This window comes from Triticum urartu, chromosome 7A, assembly GCF_056163025.1.
Source record: "Triticum urartu cultivar PI428250 chromosome 7A, HENAU_Tu73, whole genome shotgun sequence".
Taxonomy (NCBI): domain Eukaryota; kingdom Viridiplantae; phylum Streptophyta; class Magnoliopsida; order Poales; family Poaceae; genus Triticum; species Triticum urartu.
In genome coordinates, this window is record NC_141879.1 from 222758994 (window position 1) to 222766794 (window position 7801).

General features: G+C 47.3%; 1 long non-coding RNA gene across 1 annotated transcript; it reads right to left on the bottom strand.

Annotated features, from left to right (window-relative positions):
- Nucleotides 1–3539: 3539 nt before the first annotated feature.
- On the bottom strand, nucleotides 3540–5245 carry LOC125522832 (uncharacterized). Its single transcript, XR_007289981.2, has 2 exons — nucleotides 5185–5245; nucleotides 3540–3838 (listed from the first exon to the last, which is right to left on the bottom strand). It is a non-coding gene; the product is annotated as an uncharacterized LOC125522832 (long non-coding RNA).
- Between the last annotated feature and the right edge of the window lie 2556 nt (nucleotides 5246–7801).

The window sequence follows — 7801 nt, forward strand, 5'->3', positions numbered from 1 at the left end:
CACTTAAGGTTCGGTGACGCTAGGGTTGTAGAGATATAATATGCAGTAACCCGAAAGTTGTTCGAGTCCCGGATGAGATCCCGGACGTCACGAGGAGTTCCGGAATAGTCCGGAGGTGAAGAATTATATACAGGAAGTGCAGTTTCGGCCATCGGGAGAGTTTCGGGGTCATCGGTATTGTACCGGGACCACCGGAAGGGTCCCGGGGGTCCACCGGGTGGGACCACCCATCCCGGAGGGCCCCATGGGCCAAAGTGGGGAGGGGAACCAGCCCATAGTGGGCTGGTGCGCCCCCCCCCCTTGGCCCACCCCATGCGCCTAGGGTTGGGAACCCTAGGGTGGGGGGCGCCCCACCTGGCTTTGGGGGCACTCCACCCCTTGGCCGCCCCCCCTAGGAGATCCCATCTCCTAGGGCCGGCGCACCCCTAAGGGGGCCTATATAAAGGGGGGGAGGGAGGGGCAGCCGCACCCTTGAGTCTTGGCGCCTCCCTCTCCCCTGCTACACCTCTCCCTCTCGTAGTAGAACGGCGAAGCCCTGCTGCAGTGACCCCTGCATCCACCATCACGCCGTCGTGCTGCTGGATCTTCATCAACCTCTCCTCCCCCCCCCCTTGCTGGATCAAGAAGGAGGAGACGTCACGCTGACCGTACGTGTGTTGAACACGGAGGTGCCGTCCGTTCGGCGCTAGGATCTCCGGTGATTTGGATCACGTCGAGTACGACTTCCTCATCCCCGTTCTTTGAACGCTTCCGCGCGTGATCTACAAAGGTATGTAGATGCAATCCGATCACTCGTTGCTAGATGAACTCATAGATGGATCTTGGTGAAACCGTAGGAAAATTTTTGTTTTTCACAACGTTCCCCAACACCCGCATGGGTAGCTAGCGAGGGATCAGGAGGAGTGGACCGTGTCGGGTGCGTGCATGGCCGTGGCGATCGCGTGCGTGCGCGATCGGAGCGCGCGAGCCGGTGCGCGTGGGGGATGTGGCGAGTGGCAAGTGGGTGCGTTCGAGCGCGGCCCGGCATGTCAGAGCTCGCGGGTATAAAGTCCGCTCCATCCCCGTGTAATTGTTGAGGCAATCGAGTTCGAGCTCAAGGAGAAATAGAAAACATCCCGTTTGTGCGGGGGCGTTCGTGCGCCGGCAAACCTTTTGTGTTCCCCTTCCTCCACTCCAATCGTGTCTCCGGTGATCGCCGTCGCGTGCCGCAGCCCGCTGCAACAACAATTGGTATCAGAGCGAGGTAAGGAAGCGAGGTGAGAGAGATCGTCGGCGTCAATGGCGCTGGTTCCACACGGCGGAGGCGGCGCGGGCGGATCGGTGTCCATGGGGATGCCGGTGCTCGCACCGGACGGCTACACCGTGTGGGCGATCAAGGCACAGGCGATCCTTGATGCCCACACGCTGTGGGAAGCGGTGGCGCCGGTGGAAGACGCGGCGGTGAACAGCAAGAAGTGCAAGACGGCGCGGGCGATGATCCTGTCGGGGCTGCCGTAGGACGTGCTGCTCTCGGTGGCGACGAAGCCCACCGCCAGGGAGGTATGGGACTCCTGAAGGTGAGGTTCGTCGGCGTCGAGCCGGTGCGCGCGGCGAGGAGGGCGACGCTACGCGGCGAGCTGGATCGGCTGAAGATGGAGGACGGTGAGTCACTGGACGTGTACGCTGGAAGGCTTGCGGGCATGGCGGCGCAGTTCGCAGGCCTGGGCGAGACGCTGGGCGACACGGAGCTGGTGAAGAAGCTCTTGGACACGGTGCCGGACAACCTCTTCCCCGTCCTCGCCGGCATCGAGCAGTTATGCGTCCTCGAGGAGCTGACGTACGACGAGGCGCTCGGGCGGCTGCGCGCATTCGACGAGCGGGTGCGGTGCCGCGGGCAGAACAGCGGCGAGCGGGCGGACGGCCAGCTTCTGTACACGGCGGCGCAGTGACGGGCACAGGAGCGGCAGCAAGGCGGAACGCGGGATGACGACGACGCACGCAGTGTGGCATCGGGCAGCGGCGGCAACAAGCGAGGTCGCTGCTACAAATGCGGCGAACGGGGCCATTTCAAGCGGGATTGCCCCCAGCTGCGCAAGGCGGCGGCAACGAAGCATGCGATGATGGCGGACGCCGGCGTCGAGGACGATGGCCTCCTCTGAGCCGTGGCTTAGGGGGTGTGTGTTGGGCAATAAGCCACGGCGAGCGTGGACGCGGTGCGCGTGTGTGCGCGCGTTCGCTCGCGTCGGGCTCGGCCCGTGGCAGGTACGGGTGCGTGCGTGCGTGCCCATGTGTGCGTGTGCGTGTCAGCGCGTGTGTACGTGTGGCCGCATGGGTAGCTAGCGAGGGATCAGGAGGAGTGGACCACGTCCGGTGCGTGCGTGGCCGCGGTGATCGCGTGCGTGCGTGATCGGAGCGCGCGAGTCGGCGCGCACGAGATGTGGCGACCGGCAAGTGGGTGCGTTCGAGCGCAGCCCGGCAAGTCGGAGATCGCGGGTATAAAGTCTGCTCCATCCCCGTGTAATCGTTGAGGCAATCAAGTTCGAGCTCGAGGAGAAATAGAAAACATCCCGTTTGTGCGCCGGATCGTGTCTCCGGTGATCGCCATCGCGTGCCGCAGCCCGCTGCAACAGTTCATTCATTAAAAGACCTCCTCAGTCACCCATCATAGCATCTTCCTGCTACACCTCTAATTCCATCCTGCTTCTGCAAAGTAGTCGCCGTCGCAAAATTGGTACTAGCACAGTTGGATTGGGATCAACCTTGACCATCACTTTTAAGACATGGAGCGTTCCTTGCTACTCACATGCTATAGCGGTAGTGCCTAATGGTTGATACTTTCAGATGTTGCAGATGGATTGTACGAAATAAAAGAACAAAGTTATTTTATCTGTTTTGAGACTGCAATATACTCCCTCCGTTCTTAAATATAAGTCTTTTTAGACATTTCAAATGGAATACAATATACGGATATATGTAGACATATTTTAGAGTGTAGATTCACTCATTTTACTCCGTATGTAGTCACTTGGTGGAATCCCTAAAAAGACTTATATTTGGGAACGGAGGGAGTATGTTATCTTCAACTTTGTTTCCTACGAAATTCCAGCAGACCAACAACCACAGTAGCATACTCTTCTATCGAAAGTGTCATTCTGCTCCCAGGTGCAAATAAACCCAGATGAAGAGTGAATTCATGAAACTAGCAAAAAAAGGAAATTCAGAAAATCTGAATTATTTGGAGACAAACATTCTTCAGCGTGCTCCCTACATATAACTATTCGTTAAAAGATAACATTTGTGATGCTTGGGTTAAAAAACAATACAAGCACCCCAAAAATGCTTCAAAAATGGCCTTCCCAAAGTACCGGTTTTGGTATTCTTGCCCTGAGCACATCAAAAAAATTGCACGGTAGTAGAACACTCAAAAATGTTTGTTGTAATTTTTTTTTGGAATGATTTCACTATTTTATGCATTTACTGTTTATCCGGGTGCATTTGCCCCCGTGAGAATATATATTAGATTCCCATATTCTTTCTTTTCTTCTCTTTCTGCAGGGAGATACTATATTCTTTGAAGCAATTATTTCTAAGATCTTTACAGACAAGACAAGAGATAGCCCACTGAATAAATTACTGTCAGTGTTATGTCTAATAGATATACTCCATTATTCGGACATCGAAAACGGGAAATCAGGGATGGTGTCCATACATGCCAGAAAGGAGACTACAGAACAGATAATCCTGCCGAACATGTGCCACATCTTGGTGAAGAACTTATAGGACGGTGGTGGTGCCCTCCAGCCAGAAGAGCTGCATCATCTCTGAGGACTCACTGGGGAGGAAACGAAGGCGATCTACCCTGCACATCAATAAAAAGTGAGGATTTGAGTATCTTAGCTGATGAATAGAGAAATTAGGCACAAGGAATTCCTAAGAACATTAGAAATTGCATGCAAAATATCTTGTTCAAATATTTTCCGTACTGAGTTTTAGTTTTGGTGGCTACATTACATCTTGAACTGAAAGTCTTCCGTGTGATTCTACCTCTGGATGGAGCAGAACTGTGGTCTGTGGGTGTCAGTTTCGTGGACAAAATGAAACTATTTGCTATAAAAAATAAATTCCTTGTAAACTATGTGTGGATTGTCCTTTCATTTAGTTTTGATATTCATAATGTTCATGGGAACTGTAATAACTTACCGGTGAATGGGTTTTAACAGTTGTAGTCTGAGTGGCAGCAATGATAGGAACTGTGCATGCTTCAAGCTGGTGGTCATTCTTTATTCAAGTGTTCTAATTTACCAAGAAAAATGATGTGCATAAAGGTGTTTGCAGCAAGGAGATAGGGCATTACAGTAGGTGACGGAGGAGGTCTTCTATCATGCTAAAAGGTGGCTTATCAAAAGCTAATTCCTACACTTTTGCTCATTTTCTCTTTCATGGTTTTGACTAGGTTAGAGCTAAGCTTATGTATGCCCTTCCTGGATGCTGGTGTTTGTAGTAAGGCTAGTGCCTCATGCAGAGATGGCCCCATGTTCCTGAAAATTGTGTCGAGATCAGGCTCGGTAGCTTCCACGAGCAGATTAGCAGGAAAGCATCATATTCCCTAGCTTCCACGAGCAGATTAGTAGGAAAGCATCAGATCCCTTTGTTGCACGTACTGTAGGAGTATCACTTTGGCAACCCAAGAAAAAGAGCAAGGGCAGTGAGACTGGTGGAAGACCACAGTATCACAACGTACAAGGATCACAGCTTCAAAATAGTTTGCATCCTCTGTTAGGGAGAGAGAATGATTTATAGGTGAGCTGCCCCATACTGCTTATACAGCTAGTAGATACTCCCGAGTCCCGATGCCGCTCATACCTATGCACAAGCTAGATAGTATGGCCATGAGCCCATCATGACCACGTTGGATATCAGCCTCTGCCATGCTATCACAGTAGTCTTGGAACAATAGCTAGCTTTTCTCCTTATATAGCTTCAACATCATATCTCCCATCTAAAATGTATTCATTGGAAATATCTTACAGCTAATGTTTTGGTCAACCACCCTCGGCAGACAGCTCAGCAACGCAATAACTTTGTACAGAACTTGTGGGCCATGTGTGTATTCTAAATGAAAGACATTCCAAGATAGTAAAAGCTTTTTTCGATAAACTAATATGAAAGGCTTTCGACCATCTTTGAGTTAATATATCAACCTACCCACATGCTACAGCGGTACTACCTAATTGGCTGATACTTTGAGATGTTGCAGATGGGTCCTGCGAAAGAAAATAAACAACAAGTTGTTTTATTTGTTCTAAGACTTAAAACATATGACTTTGTTTCGTACGAAATTCTTGCAAATCTAAAAGACCATGAGTATGCTGCAAGTTAAGTAGTAGACTCTTATATCTAGCATTACTCGTTCCCTCCATTCTATTCTTGGAAGCGATTATTTATGGGTTCTTTAGAAACAAGATAAGAGGTAGCACACTGAATAAATTATTGCCACTGTTATGTCTAAATGATATACTCCATTATTTTCATCCAAAAAGGGAAATCAGAGATGACGTGTACATGCCAGAAAGGAGACTACGAAACAGAAAATCATGCCGAACATGTGCTGCATCTTAGTGAAGAACTTGATAGCTGCATTATCTCCGAGGACTGACTATCTACCGTGCACATCAACAAAAAGTGAGGATTGGAGTATCTGAGTCGTTGAATGGAGAAATTAGGCAAAGAGCATTCCGAAGAACATAATACTAGAAATCGCATGTAGAATATCTAGTTCAAATATTTTCTGCGCTATTCGAGTTTTAGTTTGGAAGGTTACATTACATCTTGAACTGGAAGTCTTCCTGTGGTTAGTGCTACAGGATATCATTTCGACAAATGATGTTATTCTACCTAGGGAGGGACGTGGACCTTGGGTGTCAGTTTTGTATACAAAATGTAATTATTTGATAAAAAATAGATTCCTCATATAGCTTGCCTAATTATGTGTGGACTGTCCTTTCATTTAGTGCGATATTCCTAATGTTCACGGAAACTGTAATAACTTACTGGTGAATGGGTTTTACAATTGTGGTCTGAGTGGCAGCAATGATAGGACCGCTGCATGTTTCAAGCCGGTGGTCATTCTTGATTTAAGTGTTATAATTTACCAAGAAAATGCTGGGCATAAAGGTGTTTGCAGCAAGGGGCTAGGGCGTTACGACAGGTGACCGAGGCCTTTGATCATGCTAAAAGGTGGCAGATCAAATGCTATTTTCTACGTTTTTTCTCATTTTGTCTTCCATAGTTTTGAGAAGGAGAGGCGATCTTAACAGTGTCTGCTTCTTTCTTTAAAATGTCAACTAATTGCCTTGTTGACTGTTCCTCCACGGATGGAGCTTAGCTGATGCGCTTCCTAGATAGCTGACATTTGTAGTACCGAAGAGAAGGTAGATAAAACTGGACCGCAAGCTTCTCTACATGTATTACTCAGTTAGTTATATAATATCATAAGAAAGATAAATATGCATCCCTTTATTCAGCTTAGATTCAATACCACAAGTGTAAAGTGGTTTGCTTGAAACTTATACAAAAGGTTCTGTTTTCTACTATAGATAAATTCATACATCCATTTTTTTTTAATGTTGGACACATGCCAAAATTCAGTCTATACTTGAATGGTTTGCATGTAGAATCCATTTGACTCAATTCTGTAATATGGAAGCCAGTGTTTACCGAATATGGGCTGTATGTAATTAACAAGTGGCATGGTCATTGAATTAAAAGTGGAATTGATGCACACTTGAAATTAGATCTATGCATTGGGGTTCTTCAGATATTTCAGGGGGAAACAACATATGTTTCCTGAATTTTGGTTTTGGGTTCTGTTTGCTTAAGTAGAAAAAAAAAAAAAGCAGTCTCAATCTCAATGAAATATCGCAATTCTTTCACCACAGTATTAGTTTACTTTATATCCACTGGGGAATAGCTTTCAGCCTTCAAACACATAGGCTGATTTGATACTTTGTGCGTTCTACTTCTCTTTACTGTAGAAATAGGATAATTATGCATATACAACTGAGGGAAACTGTTTATCTATTTGCATACTGCCCCTTGGAAGCTGCTGATGAGAAAATATACTTCTATTTATTTGACTGATGAGACCTGCCAAACTTCCTTGATTTTGTATTGTTGTCAAATGTGAATGCAAGCTCCTTTTACTATGAAACTGCAGGCTTTCGGCTTTTTATGCCCTGGTGGTACAAAGGCTCTGGGATGTACGCAAGAGCTTGGTGGACTATTTTCCATTTAGTTACAGTTTAGCTAGGACTGCATTTTACTCCCTCTGTACCATAATATTTGTCGCTGGAGTAGCTGAAGTTCAGCTACTCCAGCGACAAATATTACGTTACAGAGGGAGTAGTAGTTTAGACAAACGAAGTACTATGATGTGCAGTCCATCAAGTCAAAGTGAGTCTGTTGAAGTAAGGACAGGTGAACAGGTGACCATGTTGTATCATAGCTGAAAGGGGGTCGATGCATCAATGCTGATGCACGTATCTTTTTCCTCTGATACGTTGCAAGTGCAAATTCGTATGTGCTTTACTGCCTTACTGGCATCTTTATAGCTTCAAAACAAAGATGACAGCCATTGTTAACACGGGGCAGTCTTGAAATATGGGTTCATTGTGCTATTCGATGTTTCTGATCCTAAAGCACTGATTCATTTACTATAGTACTCTCTCTCTATCGGTGATCTCAGAACAAGATCTTGGCATTGCTTTCGTCCAAAAGATGTGTGCAACAATGCTCTGGCATAGAAAATTCCGCTGTAATTGCT